The following is a 16927-nucleotide window of genomic DNA, read 5'->3' as shown; positions in this document are numbered from 1 at the left end:
TTGTGCTGGGACAGGCTTTCATCCAAATTCTTAATGATCTAGCTGAGGCCATTGAGCCAGCAGAGTATTATTCCCTGATCCTCTCCCCACCCCCTCTACCCCCAAATTCTTTGGATACTTTCCCAAAGATTTAGTGGCTTGAACTTGCTCCCTGCAGAGTCAGACAAACAGCACGGTTGACAAAACACAGGAGGCAGGTTTTGGAGATGGACGTAACTGCAGCAGCACTAAATATTTTAATGTCAACTTTAATGGAACTGTATCCTAACCCTGAAAGCAATTACTTTACATCACCAGCCAGCTGAACCAACTCATCCTGCAGCTGTACAGGCTGATCTAACAAAAGGGATGGAGGGAGGCATGCAGACCTGGGACCTCCCCTTTTGGCAGCTTTAGACTTGCATGATTGTAATACAAAAATGCTTAAGGTTTACTGAAGGCTTGGAAGTGTGCGATTTAGTTTTACGTTATCTAATTTGTGCTTGCAGGTACTTTCTCACTGCAGTATGTATTTACATGACAAAATTAGTTGTGAAGCAGAGAAAGGAGGAAATTTACTCAAAACAAAAATTTAAAAGTGCAAATAGGGCTTTCCATAAATAATTAACCAGTCAAAATATAAATGTAAATTTATTGTGGATACCGATAGTCTCCCCAAGACCCCTGTACTCCCTCTTCCAGTATACCAATTGTACATTGGTACCTTCTTATTTGACCTTCCTTTCCTAGGGAAATGCACGAGGCATAACAGGAATTCACTGTCTGTTCACTTACTTGTTCCACCTTTATCTTCCCAGCCTTCAGAAACTGGGTCTCAAGTTAGAGAGAACCATTTTGCTCTGGTGCTTGGATCAAGCAGGAGAGTCATTAAACAGGAGGGAGCAGGGCTATTAGGTCTGATGCTAGTTTTTCCTGCTTGAGAGCATCATTGCACCTTTCCATTGCTAATTCTCTTTTGTGGCTGTTTAACCATGGTTCAACCATTTCAGGATGACACCTTTCTTCCCACAAGCTTTCTTAGCACTGCTGATGTCCAGGTAGGCTCCCAGCTGGGTGGGCTTGCTGTCAAACAGTCCAGATATTCTCACATGCGTGAGGAATGCATGGGACTTCACAAGCTTTGTTCACTGAAATGTGCCAGAGTTGATCTGCTTCGGGTAAATGTGATGGTATCAGGAGAGATCCGAGGAAAAGCAGCTCATTCTGTTACCTTGTTTTTTCTGGGTGCAGTTATGATTCTCAAGCCATTGAAAGAGTGGCTGACTTCAGCCTAGTCTAGCTCACAAGCCTTGTCTGGTATAAAGTATCTTTCTGACCAGCTTATACAGAAAGAAACCCTTTATTAGAGAAGGTAAAGAAAATAAAATTGCTGGAAATTATAGTCTTAACTTCCAATCCAGAAAGCCTTTAATACTTGGCTTTTAATAGTAAAGTTTGTAGCTTTCCAGGTTACTTCTTCCCTGTCCTGGCAGATACCGGAACACCCATTTTAGAGGTGAGATAGCTGTATGTTAGTTATCCCATATACATTGATGAATTATGTCAATGCTGCATCGTCTAAAAGCAGCCATAGAATTTGTGAATTATTAAAAGTTGCTCTGTTTCTTTACTGTTCATCGCAAGTTTAAGTAAAGAGGGAGCACATGGTGGTAATTTTACTTTCAAGTATCTGAAATTTCAGCCTCAGGTTTTGAAATTATTGGTCAATATTATGTTAAAATAAGAAGGTCACTTTACAACTGAGAACAAATACTGTATCAAATTAAAAATAAACATGTTCTGCTGTAAGCTCTGTTCAAACAATTTTACTAGTGGCTTTGTGAAGCTTGTTGGGATGTGCCTCAAGCTCAATACCTAAAAGATAATGGTCATTTACTCTCTGGAGAAATAATGAACTACTGAAGAAATAATATTAAAGTTATTTCTCTGCTAGTTTTGTCAAGCCACAATAATTACCTATATTTCACCAGATAGCATTCTTGCCTTTTCCCTAACTTTTGACATCATGACAGGTTTTATAGTTAGAAAACTCAATGCTCTAGCTCTGTGTTTTTGAGAATTAAATGTTTTCATTTATCTTAAGTCTGTATTTCAAAATTATTGGAAACAAAATCAGTAACTTCCAAATTGGTAATACAAAATATGATTCAGCAAGTGATAGATTTCTGTCTCCAGTCTATAACAAAATAACAAATTCCTTTGTACACTGCTGCAAATATAACCTCTCCTCTTATGTTTCTAAATTTAAATATTATTGCCTTATACATTTCATTTTCTGCAGAAGTGTTATAGTGGTGTACAGTTATTATTTATTCAGCTGTTCTTTCACTGGTGGAAGGGTTTCACGCTGGTAAGACCCTGCCAGTTGGTTCAGGCACCAGGCTTTGGGTAAACTTGGAGTCTCCTTTTCTTCTCACGGAGCATTTAGGAAGGAATAGTGAAATCTGAGCTCATCCTCTGGGTTAGGCAGTCAGCTCCTGTAGCAGATCCAGCATAACTGCATCATGATGCTATTTTCTCTGGGTCCCATATTCACCTACCTCTGCCTGTGGCCTGAGCCACTATACTCACAGAAGTGTGTGAGAAGTGTCTGCCCTTGCTGTGAGCTTATATGGCCCTATCGTGCACATTTTTTTTCATGTGAAAGGACTTTCCTGCTAGTACTGAATTGCAGCAAGAGATTTCCCATGACAGAAAGGGATGATGTAATTCACTGAGGAAAGGAATGGCAACAGTCTCAAAGCAAGCAGAGTTCCATTTTTACTTGGTTATGTAGGGGTACGCGTGGGCTCTGGAAATAAATACATCTTTTTCTGTGTGGATATATACATTTAGGTGTCTATTTGTAGCTAAATGAAGCTCAGAAAGAGCAGTAGTGTTTGCAGCTAAACATTGAGATATGAGCTTTCTCAGTACTGGGAAGCAAGAATTTTTTTCTAATGCTCTGCACCTGTATGTGCTTGTAAACTAGTAGAGCTGAGATAATTTATGCTGCCTGTCTCGTAGCTGTTTTTATCAGTTAATCATGCTTTGTCATTAGTTCTCTACATACATCACTCTATATGGTCTTTTTTCCCCCATTTCCCATAATATTCACAGGAAATGTATGTTTAACCCATTAAAGAAGAGTACTGTTATTCCTTTATAGAGAGAGAAATAAACTGAACATACACATTATTACAGTCCATATGCTGCATTAAAATTAAACATTTCACTATCAGTTTAGCACAACACAGGGAAAGAGGTGTAGGTGAATCTAGGACATCCTGTAAGTTTATCTGCATGTAGGCTACTGGTTTGCAACTACATTTATTTAGCTTTATTCTGCAGTTCTAGCCATAAATACAGTATTAATGTTAATAATTTATTAATGCACCATATATTTTAAAAAACCCTAAACCCTTGCAAATCAGTTTTTTTCTCAGATCACTTTAGCACCACATGAATGTGTAAAAGGAAGTACGTAGGTGAACAGATGAAGAATATTGATAGCAGTATGACTGAACTCTTTTTTTTCTTCTGCACATATTTTTCTTCTTCTTCTGCAAGAAGAAATGGTAATTTGTGGATGAGAAATAATGATTCAGGATGCAGAGCTGTGTCTCACACAGAGACTATTTGAAATAATTTTCATCAAGGGAGATCCCAATCCGACCTCTTTGCCTCTTTTTTTTTTAGCTTGGACCCTCTGACTCTTGTTCTTTCACCATGCACCCTTGTGAAGAGAGTACCTCCAGCCTCCCACTAAACTCTTTTTAGGTAGTAGGAGGCCTTTAGTAAGTCCCTATGAGTCTTCTCTTCCCTGTATTGCCCAAATCCTTTCTTCAAACTTCTCTTCATGTGGCAAGTTCTCCAATATTTAAATCATCCTGGTGGCTCTTTGCCAGACTTTCTCCAGTTTGAACAGGAGGGACCAAATTGTTGAAATTTGTCTACAATCATGACTGTGAAATATTTGAAGGGAGCAAAGATACATGAATTTGTGAAAGCTGTCATTTTAGTGCTGCACTCAGTGTGTTATTATATAAATGGTTTAAACTTGTGTTTTATGTAGTCTTTGTATAAGAGATTGCATCAACTTTGTCTAAAGACATGTTTTGTTGCAATGTTTAGTAGCATTAAAGCATTTCAGTTATACATGTCCATGCTTTTTCTTTTGTACTTTACAAGGCATGAGTATTAGAGTCTGGAGGAGTGGGAGACATAGATATTCCTTTTTTATTTTCCTTAACAAAATTAAAGGGAAAGAACATTCATTTGCTCTTTTACGTTTTCCACAGTGCAAAATTGGTATTTTACCAACAAGTGCTGAAGAGTGAGTGGTGGCTTTAAATAATCAACTGCATAATTGAATGTATTTTGAGGCACGAACACAGCATCCGTAGGGTTGTGTACTGGAGTTGAACTGTGAACTAAATCCCAAAAGTAATATAAAAGATGTTTTTCAAGCTAATCCAACAAATCCAACAATCAAAATGTGCTATTGTCTTAAGACAAAATGACTGACGGCATTTGTATTTTTTTATATATCCTAAACTCCGATGTTCTCTGACTCACATTAACCTCTTTCACAAGGATCACAAATCTTCGGAGGATCTCCTATATCTATGTAATTTACTCTCTGTCAAGCATACAATACAAATCTCAGTAATACTTTTTGTTAGGGGAGGAAAGGAAATCTCTGTCACGGCTGGCCCTGGCAGTTTGACTGTCCATTTGAGACAAATGTGAAAATCCATGTTTCAAAAGTCATAACCATAGTTAGACTGACTCTTAGTTAAATGCATTAGCTCATAGAGTCTGGGGGTTTGTGTTTTGTTTGTTTGTTGGTTGGTTGGGGGTTTGTTTGTTTGTTTGTTGTGGTTGTGGTTTTTTTGTTTGTTTGTTTTCTGAGGGGGTGTGGAATTATCCTGTCACAAGATTATTAATAGTTACATTTTTGGATTAGATTAAATAATCCAGGGTAAGATTAGACATTATTGATTAATCAGAGTAAGATTAATTGTTTCATTTGAACTCCCTTTTAAAAATAAAATCAGCAAAATTCCTGGGCAACTCTTATTTTCTTCTTGTTATTGTGCCGGGCTTCACTTTGTAGCATATCCTATTTCACTTATAGTTCTAGCTCTCCCCAGTATCTTCTCCATATTTCTTGGTTTGTAATGCAGATCTTTGCTTCTGAGTACCTAATTTTTAACTTCTGTGTTCTTACATGATGTTAGAAATATTTCTGTATGATGATCAATGGTCCATGTAGACATATTTTATCTATCTTCTTGCCTGTGAGTTTATTTTTTTCCTTTGGTGTACAAGAACATGTCTGTCTTTGCCTTAAAATGTAATTATTTTAACAATATGTTCATCCATCGGTTTGACTCTCACTCTGATGGCATTACAGAGTAGAATTTGACAGCTGGGTAAGTCCTATTTAAGAGCATATTTTGCTAAGAATTACTTCCTGCAAAGAAAAACAGAAAATATATAAGTCCCATTTAAACCAAAAAACTGAAAAAGAACAACACCAGCTTTATTAAACTTCCTTTCCAATGCACAATAAAAACCTAGGGAAAATCACTTGGGATTACACCCATAGCTTCAATCCAGACTGCTGCATTTTTGTTTGCATTTTCGCTGCATTGGGAGGAAACCTGTGTTTAGATTCTGTCTAGTTTGGGGAGCAGAGTTAAGATGCACAGTTTCTCCTTGCTATGAGGAGCTGGGTTAATTGCTTCCTTCAGTGAGTCTGAGCTGAGTAGAATCCAGCATTTAATCTCAGCCCTACTGACACCACTTGGTTACAGTATCACCAGACCAATTATAGCAACATCCAGGTTTATCAGAAGTCCTGGCACAGCAACATCCAGAGCTATTCACTCACCCTCGATGTTTCAGTAGCTTAAATTTGAGAGTTCTGAAAACAACCTCACTGCTGCTGGTGCTGTTACTGTAGCTGGGCGGTGGACAAATGTAATTGTAGTGTCTGATGCTGTCACTCTGGCATCTTTCACGAGCAGGAATTCTATTATGTAGAAATTCAATCTGTTTGCCATATCTTAACGGGGTGGTTTTGTAGACCACAATGTCTCAAAAAAAAAAAAAAAAAAAAAAAATGTTGTTAGAAGGGACTTAGGGCAAAGACTCCTAAAATGTTGTTAACTCTAAGAGGACAGACTATTGAAAGGCACTGCACAGTGCCAAACTCTTGTATTGAAAAGTTTTGGCTGAAATACTGGGATTTATAGATAATACGGTCTCAGAAATTTTGCCAAGGAAACTGCAGTCAGAAATGTAGGAAATTGTCCAAGATTAGGCCTCAGACATGCTGCATTCATTACCAGCAGCTGTGCATATATGAAGTGTTTCTTTATACCACAGAATCCAAACCACTGTGGCCTGTCACTGTCATTTTTATAGCAATTTGCTGACTATTTAAGAAACAGGAAAACATTTAGCTAAAACAGAAGTTGAAATGACTGATAGAAGATAATTTAAAGGAATTTTAACGGCTACTGAGTGTGTACCTTAGAAATATGCTGAAAGGCAAGTATATTTAAGACTTTATGTGATAAAATTCACTAAGAAAACAAAATTATGCTAATAGTAGTTTAATGTTTATTTTAAGTCACAGATGCATACCTTAAGAGATCACTTAAAAAGCCAGAAAGGTGCATGCAATAAAACAGCGGTATTATTATCTTCAGCAAAAGGATTACAGTTATTGACATTTTCTTTTAAGATAAATTCAAATATGCATCCATTAGGGGGAGTTACACATTCACCACTAAGTGCTTCAGATTTTCAGACACTGTTTTGTACGATAGATTTTCTTGGATGGTTTTGTTAACTTTTAAAATACTCTATTCCTACCACTAAGACTTCTTCCTCTGTAGTGGGACGTGTCTTTAACTGGTTTAATCACCATGCAAAAATCTGCAGCAAAGCTCAAGTTCCAACTTTATCAATTTCTGAATGCTTCAGGGGGGGAAAAAAAGCTATTACAATAGTGAAAATATCTCTGTTAACTGGAGTATTTTGCAGAATGAAATATAGATGATAGGATTTAGAAAACCTGAAGCAAAATTCTCTCTCTCAAGCAGTTTTTTCCTTTGCCCATCTTTTTTTGGTTTTTTTCTTCCATCTGTGAAATGGCTTCTGCCTGAGGGTAGTTCAGGAAATCTATCAGTGTCGGGTGTGTTTACTTTAGTACAGGAGGGTTTTAAACAGCAATGTGACCCTTGTGCTGGATGTTAGTATGAGTGTTCACAAAAAAAGGCAAAGAATACTGATGGACTTCAGTTGATAAATTCTTGTGCCAGGCTTTAGAGTATAATAGTTTTAGATGAGATATTGAAATCATGTAGTTACATGCCTAAGCACTCTCCATCTAGCTGTCCTGTGTAACGTGGATAGCAACAAATCCCTTTCCTTTATACCGAGAATCGAAAACCACAATCAGTTGAATGCTGTCTGCAATAAGTCCACTTCACATTTCCCCTACAATCACAGCAAGTGCCACTGTGCCTCTACATAGCCCTTGGAGTATTTTTTCCAGTGCCTGTGGTCCAGCTGCAGGAAGCACTGACTCTTGGGAAATTTCAGAAGAATTTCTGAGAGGCCACATAAGTGGAAGAAAGGATTTCCAACACCAAGATTTCAGTAAACCACATTTGAGGGCCTGTTTCAAAATGAGTTCCAGTATCGGTGCTCTTCTCTGCAGCACAGAGCTCTACTGGAGACTTTCTGTATCACCCCCTCAAAGTTATTTCCAAGGTAGGTGGACAAGATGGGGAAGGGCAATTCAAGGGAGGGATGGACTGATGGCAGCAATTCCTGAAGTTCATTTTTAAACAAACCCTGCCTTTGCCTAGAAAAATTACTGAGTTGTGTATGTGTATATCACCCCTGTTGTAGAAAAAGGTATTTGGGTCTCTGGGTGGTGGACACAGAGATGTGAGAACAACATATCTACAGAAAGTGAACTGAGACATTAAATGTGGACTAGAGATCTTTCTGGTAATAAAATTAACATTTTTTGCTAGATTTTCCATCCAATTTTAAGAACAAGCTGTTCTCCATACTTTTCTATTCTTTTGACTCTACAGCCAAATACTAGGCAACTGCAGTGAGATCAGTATTTCAATTCCCAGGAAACACAAGCATCCCCAGCAAACTGGAAGGAAGGAAGAGTAATCCCAAAGTAAGGGAACATCCAGATTCTTGAGAAAAGGCTGACAATGCTTCTTGCAGTATAATAAATAGCAGGGAGAAGCAAAGGCAAGTTGAGTTCATGTGGGGAAATACTTCAGGAAACACTGCTGTAGAAAGCAGTGGACACTGGGACACTGGTTATGCTATATCTGCCCAGTTACCAATACTAAGGATAAATTTAGTAAATAGATTTTATAAATTCAATTATCTTCAGTATTTTTTGCAATAAAAGTTGTGTTTTTACTGAATATTGTCCTTACCTTTAAATCGTCCTCTAGCAGGCTGGGCTCTGACTTCAGATTTTTGTCCTCAAAATTGATTCAGTCAGATTGGCATTATCAATGCCAAATGCAGCTCCAGTCTTCCATGTAGTTTTTTTCATTTAGGGTTAGACTTTGCATGCTTTGCTCTTAAGTCAGCATATGGTGAGTGGGAAAAGTGGGGAGGGGGGGGGAAGTGTCTTTCCTGTGACTTGCATTGGTCCATCAGGACTCTAAAACCTGTGTCATGCCATTAGATTTTTTATGCCCTCTGTATATACATACTATATTTAGTTTCTTGATTTTCTTTGAGAAATACTCTTTAGGCTGAATATTCTACCACTTGTTCATGTTTTGAGGGCTCTTGTATGAAAGAATTCAGCTGGACTTTGAGTTCCTTCTCTTGGCAGTTAACACCAAAGCTTGCAAATCTGGCAGTGCTTATGGGAAGATCTTTAGTGAAATGCAGTTAGCAAAATCATTTAGATGATGGAATTAGGAAATGATAGTGATAAAGTTGGCTGCTGTGAAAATAGTAACTGACTGACAGATTCAAACTGTGATTTCTGAAGCCATTGGATCCATGGCGGTCTGACATCTATGCTGAGGCATGCCAAGCAAATAAATAGAGTATGAGGAAGAAAGTGGGAAGAAAGATTTTGGGGAGTATTGCATGTGATAATTTCTATGTAATATACTGTGCTTTGGGAACCTGTGCAATGGTTAGCCTTGCTTGAAGAAAGTCAAGTCCATGTGATTCTTGTAAGACCTGTGGTAAAGCCTCATGCTCTTTGTGTGAGCACAAAACATAAAGTAAAATATATTTCCTTCTCCTTTCTTCCCTGTTAAGTAAATTACAACTTTAAATTCTTAAAAATGTCTACACCCTGTTTCTGAGTATGCAACACTTGCTTATATAGGGAAAAATCATTTCACTAGCAGTATGGCATGTTGGCAAATAGTAGATGTGTTGGGTCAAATGTAGAAAACTGTCACCTTCTCTCTACGACAATCAATAACTAACAAATCACTTTAAGGTATGCCATAAATGCAATTCTAGATGCCCTGCAGCACTTAGTCTTGTGCTCAACAACCCACCTATCACCAGGCATTCATCCTCTGCTGGAATGTTTACCACAGGAAGGTTTGTTTATGTACACAGTTCTGAGTGGACTCTAAGTGCATATAAACACTATTCTTAAGCCTTATGAAAAACCTCTTTTTTTTTCCTCTGGGGAAACGTAATAAGCTTTCTACTTAACAGCAGCCCAGAGTGGTTTTCTTATATATATATAAAACCAATTTAATATTTTGGAAAGTATTAATTTTATTTTACATGTATGATTTGTATAACCATTTTGTATATAGACCACTTGCAGGGGTATGGCTCACACCAGGTGTCAGAGGAGTGTGAAATAATTTTTATGCCACCTTTCCAAGGCAGTAAATGTCATATAAGCATACAGAAGTACAGATAGAGTACTTTTAGATGAACATTCTCAAACTGTACGTAAGAAATCTGTTTGACAGAGTTACCCAAAGGATGACACTTTTTCCTAATCTTGCCAAAGCAGCAACTGTGTAAAAAGAAAACTTGCTCCGGTGGTTGGATTTTTTCCCCAAAGACTTATGATGTAAAGGGAGAGAGGAGAAACTGTAATTAGGAGAAAATAAATGGTTACTTTCTATTGAGCACAAAAGAAATCTCTAAATGGCATAATTTTAGAAATTGCTAAATGACATAGCAAGTTTTCAGTCATCTTTCCTGTAATAAAAAGACAAAATAGAAGATGGACGGCAGCAGCTGAACCCACAGTCCCAGCCACATAGTTTGTGTCAGGATCAGTATAATGCTTATTCCAAGAAATATGTGAAATATTTTTTTGTGAGAATCACACGGATATTGATTTTTTTTGTGTCTGTGTGCCACTGCTTTTAAAAATCTTTTAAAAGATATAGTTTCAAAGAAATACCTTGAACCTTTTTTTTCTTTTTTTTTCTTTTCCTTTTTTTTTTTCTTTTTCCTAATATGATCAGAATGCAAGTTAAAATTTTCTAGTAGTATACAGTTCTAGATTTATCATTAAGAATAGAGTGTTTTTTCTTAAAACTTACTCTCTTGTACTGATAGGATTGCCCTGCTGGTGGTTTTTACCAGTTCTTAGAGATTCACAATAGGGTAGTTTGTTCACAAAAGCCAATTCTTTTTGACAGACCTCTGTACAAAACTATTTTACTCTAAATGGATTGTTTCAAACTGCCTATGCATACCTTATCTGCTAAGAGATGTCCTTTATCTCATGATACCATATTGATCTCTTTTTTTCTTCCAGTTACATTTTTATGTCATTTTCATTTGCAGTAAATATCTTCCTCCTTTTCTTTCTGAAAAAGGTGTAAATTTTTAATTAAAAAAAAAAAAAAAAAATCTAGTAATCTAGATGGACTTAGAGCTGCGGACCCCAGTACTAAATGTAAGTCAAAACTTAGTCAGTTGGAAGCTGCTTATTATGAAGATTAGACACTCAGTCTCCAGTTCAGAGCATTAGCTGTGGAAGCATCGGCTTCTTTGCCTTCTTTTACAGACGAGAGCAGTGAGTAGCAGCTGCTGATAGGGGTTACTGAGAAAAATGAGAAAATGGTACAGTAAATTGAGGGAGGAAGCGAGGCAAGTGTGTGTTTTAGGATCTTTCAGGGTCCTGATGATGTGTTGAAGTGAGTCTCGCAAATACAAACAGGTCTCAGATTCGTAGAGAGTTCAGTTTAAAGACAGAGAAAAGGTTCAGATTACAGTTGGATTTTTCTTTCCTTAGTGAAAGGTTTAAACTTCACTAAACTACTACTGCCTTTTCTTCAAGAATTAAAAAAAAAGTAACATGAAAACATTAAAGCATTATTTTTTTATCACTTCATCTCATTATTGTTATTCTTATAGCAGTTCTTCTGAAACAAATAGAGTGAACCTTCTTTTTGGGGGGGGTAAGGGGGGGGAATATTTCTTTCTTTCAAAGGGCTCATTGATACATCATCTAATCCCCCAGAACTTCCATCAAAATGTCCTTCTCCTCCTCCTCACTTAGCGACTATAAGATAAGGAAAGCATGTGTGCTTTGTGTTTCCAAGAACTGTGTTAATCATTCAAAACATATGTGCCCTTTTTCTTGGCTGGCTGGCTGGTACTGCAGGTATTTGAACATTTACGTAAAAAAACACCTAAGAACTATACAAGTACTATGAAAACATGATTAATATTTATGTCTTTCAGATTTTGGAGATCAAGTTATTCCATCTGTAAATTTGTATTTTCCCATACCTTTATATATGTCCAATTAGTGTAGAGTAGGATGATTCTTATCAGGACAGTGTACTGTCAGGGAGCAAAAATCCAGGTGCTGATAAACATAAATATTGTGCATTTTATACTTGGCCTCGAACTGCATTGAGCTTGCTGGGAAATTTGACAAGGAACAGAGAAACATTATTTACTTTAATATATGAATCTACAGCACTTAAAAATCACAGTACAAATGTATACTGGGTAGTTTGGGGTTGGTTCTTAGCAAAAAAACCCCAGATGTTACCCACTTACATTCAAGAAATGTGTCATAATTTAATCCTTTATTTGAAAGGACTGTATTTTTGCTGTATCTCTTGCCCTACCCCAGTTGCAGACTTCCTTACAATTACCACTTGTACTTTTAGGGAAATACTGATCTGAAACTGCAAAATTCTTAATGCAGTCTTGGAAGGGGTTACAAAAAATAGAGTTACAATTTATCTATGTAAATGAAAAGGGAAAAAAGTTTATTATTTTCAGATTTGAACATAAAAAGGAAAAAAAGTTTATTGTTTTCAGATTTGAACACTGAATCTGTGAGCTCATTATGGTCTTAGTCTGTTCTAATTTAAATCAGCATCATTACTGCATGAAAAATGGCTCATCTTAATCCTCACTTGTGAGAAAAAACTAGTCAATGTAGCATACTATTTAAATGCTTAAGAACTACAAGATGTTCTCCATTAAATACATTTGGGCAAATGTGCTTTCTCATGGGAACACATTATACTGCTAATCCTGTTGATATCAGATAGTATTCCTAAGACTTCAATTTCTAGACATGAATTTGCCCCTTTTTTAAAAAAAAATACATTTCCAGACAGAACTGGAAAGCTATATTATAACTATTTTGCTTGATCAGGTCTGATTTGTAAAACAGACAAGAGAATATATGTTGCTGTTATAAATGATACCTTATCTGACAAAAATCTCTCTTAGGCAGTGTTTAAATTTCATAACTTAATACCCTGTGTTTTTGTAAGGTTGTAAGAAAAACAGGTTTCTTGCTGATATACTGATGCTGTGCAATTTCAGCTTTTAGGTGGATACTCTGTTTTTACTTCTTTGTAATGCAGACAACCCTATCACTTTAAAGTACACCTAGCGTCTCAGCAGAAGTGGTTGTAACACTAATTAAGTATTTATAACAGGATGTCTTAACAGGGCACTTAGGCTACTACTATTCAAATAGGTGAATGAGTATTTGGCTGAAAAGGTGTTTGTTCCCTTTTAATAAAAGTCATTGATCATCGTGGATGTTGATAAATTGCTGAAATTATTATTTTGATGAGGAAAAAAAGGGCTCAGGGATTAGGGTAGGCCCCAGAAGACTATCTGAGGCATCATGTTTACCCTCCCCCATGGTACTACTCTTGTGGTATTGACAAGTCACCTTTGTGCCTTCATTTGCCATGTGAAAAACAGGCACAATAAAGTTTTCTACTTTGACACGATGGCACTCAGGGAAGGTACCAGTAAGGACTGAAGTGTTATGTGCTGCAAGGAGCACAGCTACTTGTACTTGGGCCATTCTGGTCTAATGACTACCCAGTGGAACCTCTTAAGTCCTTTCCAGGCATCAGCTATGAGTGCTGAAATGTGTCAGTTCTCTGTGATAATACCTATTTTTATCAGAGAGTTTATATGTTTGTTACTGCCTTTAAATTCTTGATTATCTGACCAAATTCAAATGCAAATATGCAAATATCAAAATGAATCATTGTGACTGTGCTGCAATAGGCCTCCCTCCTCAGACAAATGCAAACCAGCCAGTTTAAAAACTGAAACACAGCCTTGCCTTCAGAAACTAACCACATTCACAATTCTCCTGTTTTCATGCACTCTGGAAAAATATGAACTATGCAACATGCTATGAAGGCCGTAAAATTTGAGCTCTTCTGGATCAGGGAAGAGGAATCAGTTCCAAAAGCTCTGAGTTCCCACAAAGAACATCCTGTTGGCAGTTCCTCACCCTTTTATACCAGCAAGGCCCCTAGCTCACTTGTTTTCACTGATCTAAATTGTGGCAATAAGACAGAGTGGGAGAGTGAAAGAGAAATTCTTTCACATATGTCACGGAGGCCAGCTGTGTGGTACCTTTCAGTTCTTTGAAGAAAAGGTAAGTTTTTAGGTGACCCTGCCAGTGACCTGAAAAGGCCACCATGACTTGAGTTCAGCAGGGGATGAGTGTTTGTTGCCCATGAAATGCAGCTTCCAGAAAGTAGAGTAAAAGTGGCTACTGTAGTGATAAATGTACCTGCAGATAGCTTCATGGATTAACATGGCTCTAATTTATTCCACATTAAGGAAAAGGACTATAATGAGTTATTAATAAAGAAAGACTAAAAATGGGTTCAAATTCAATGGTTAATGCTCTGCATAATTTACTGCAATAATCCTTCTGACCAAATAATTTTTTTAAGTGCTTCTCCCTTTTTGTATGAATTAAACACATTTCTTATTCTTCCCCCCAGCCCCTCCAGCTATCCCCAAGGTTTAGTTTGATCTTTCATTCTACTGTTTGGCCATGAGCTATGTTGGTATAAAGTGTGATATCTGTGCTGGAATTTGCTTCAACCCCCATTTATCTACTCCATAGAAATATTTTCCTAAGCAAACATTTATGTTTGAGATGTCTTTAGTGTTGCACCTAATAGATTTCATAAATCATTTGTGCTGGCAGTAATGGGACAGTGGAATCTCAGCACAGGGGGCATCATAGCAAAGGAAAATTCCATTGCAGCTGGCTGAAAATGGAGAAGTGGATGCACTGCAGTGACATCCAGGTCCTATTTTTTGATAGGGTGCAGTCTTCATTTACTGAATGTAGAGTGATACGTATTTGTAAAAAAATGTTATAGAATGTATAGGTGTGGATAGTTTTCTTTTGAAAATAGGGATAATCTAAATATGTCTTTTCTTCCATAGCATCTGGCTCTTGGAGGACCCAATATCCTGCTTCCTTCACAGGTCCATGGCAGTATTCTGTAGAGGGAGTGCAATTACAGATGTTCTCTGAGAGCAGAAATTCAAATGTGCTCTAAAGCTCTGCACGAGCTGACTCCAAGCATCCAGTTCCCCTTCCTCCTCCTTTTAACATCTGAAAGGATATATTCCTGAAGTAATTAATTTTCTTAGTAGTTTTTTCAATGGCAGAAAGTGCTTATCTATATTATTTTCTCCATTCAAGCGGTTTGGAAAATCATATTTGTGTGATCTAACACCCTGTTTATTGCAACTAGACCCCTTGGAAGAGACACTGAGAATATGAATGTTGCTGTGGAATTGCTAAAAACTTGCTTCCTTGAACTGACTATATTAGTTCAGGATTTCATCTCCTAGCTTTTTCTTGGCTGGTCTTGTAGCTGTCACAGATAGAAATCTGTTCAGAATCTGAGCTGCAAAAAGCCTCCCATCTTTATCAAACTGCCCCCAAACCTGAGCGGAGTTTGTCAGGGGTGACTATATTAAATTTCTCCCTTGTGCTGAGTCAAAGCACATGTGGCATATCTGACTTGAAGAGCTTCAGGTCAAGATGTAGCATTGGTGCTATTACTTTGGAATTCCTTCCGGATTTTTCCCCACTGCCAGCCACAACTTCCTTCATCAGGACGTGGCTACTTAGACCATTATTGTCCCCCATTTCACAGAATTCTACTCTTTCAATCTGTAGTCTTTGTTTCTATAGAAGTTGCAAATGAGCACTGCTTGTGTGAGCTTTTTGGATAGTATTAGATTTCTTATGAATAATACATCTGAAATATGTGGTTTTATTGCAGCCTTCTGCATAACAGTGCTGAAAACATATTCTGGAATGGTATTATTTTCCCTGGAAGTATTGTATAATCATTAACAATGTCTTGATCTAATTTTTGGCAAAATGTGGCTTCTGGGCAGCTGCTGTGATAACTTGGCCTGTGTCAGCAATGGATCTTGTAATAGGGTGAGAGAGAGTTAAGACAGTTGTTATTAGCAAAGGTCCAAGGTGAAAAGAAAACCGTAATAGCAGTTTTGTAGAAATTCCTACATATCACTGCATTTTCTAAGCCAGCTCAGAAGAGTCTTTGTGTAGTGATGTTAAGAACGAAGGTGGAGATATCATTCCCACAGACATTTTAAGAGTTCTATGTTACAAAAGAGGGTAGTTAAAAAAAAAAAAAAAAAAAAAAATCTGGTTCTTCTACTAAAGACAGATACTAACTTCAGTTTGATTTCCAGCCGAGAATAGGCTTTTCTATTTTGAATGAGTACATTGGTATCTGCATATTTTGTAGGCATCTAGTTCTTCCTGCTCTCTACACTATTTCAGAAATTAATGGTGAGTCATGTGAATACTGAATTTGGTATCTATTATTTGATAGCTTTATCTGACAACTATGATGCATCCAGTCAGATCAAGCTGGAACTCCGAAGGCTTCATTAGCAGAGGACTTGATCTTAGACCGCCGAGTGTTTCGAAGTAAGCGGCATTATATTCACGCCTCTATAGACACGAAGAAAAACAGTCTCCTACGGTGGTAAATGGAGGGGGAGGTGTTTCTGCTCCAATTAAAGCCCAGGTGGTGCGTGCTGAGGGGGCCGGTGTCACATCTGCGCGCTCACAGCTGCGCTCTGGTCCCGGCCCGGTCCGTGTGCTCAGCCGCGCTCCTGCTCGGGCACCGGCCGCGGCCAGACGCGAGCCCGCCTTCCGCCAGCACCGACCCGAGCTGCTTCCCCTCGGTGCCTCCCGGCTGCGGCGGCGGCTTGCACGGGGGGGAGCCGGGCAGGTACTTGGGCTAATACAACGACTACCTTGCGCGGCAGGGAGTTTTATTTTGCGTATCGGGAAATCCTCGCTTTGCGGTGGATGCCCGCAGCGCCCGCGGCCCCGCGCTGCCCGTGAGCCATACGAGCGGCACGGCGGCAGCGGCTCCGCGCTCTCCGGGAGGGCTCCTTCTGCTCCTCCGGGCCGTAGGTGCTCGCGGCCCCGCACGGGTCTGGCGGAGCCGGGCCCAGCCCGGCCGCCGCGGGCCGTGAGGGGCTGGCCGGGCCGGCGGCGCGGCGCGCGGGCCGCCCGAGGTGGGCGCGGGGCGGGGCCGGGCGGGGGCGGGGCCGCGGCCGCCGCCTCATTCCGCGGCTCGGG

At 38.6% G+C, this 16927-nt stretch overlaps 1 protein-coding gene across 8 annotated transcripts in view; it reads left to right on the top strand.

The window, feature by feature from the left end:
• TENM3 (teneurin transmembrane protein 3) overlaps positions 1 to 16927 on the top strand; it is an 844329-nt gene that overhangs the window by 589623 nt on the left and 237779 nt on the right. The window lies entirely within an intron of this gene.

The sequence above is a fragment of the Hirundo rustica genome, chromosome 5 (assembly GCF_015227805.2).
Source record: "Hirundo rustica isolate bHirRus1 chromosome 5, bHirRus1.pri.v3, whole genome shotgun sequence".
Taxonomy (NCBI): domain Eukaryota; kingdom Metazoa; phylum Chordata; class Aves; order Passeriformes; family Hirundinidae; genus Hirundo; species Hirundo rustica.
The sequence above is the reverse complement of the archived record's forward strand: the minus strand, read 5'-3'. Positions and strand labels throughout refer to the sequence as shown.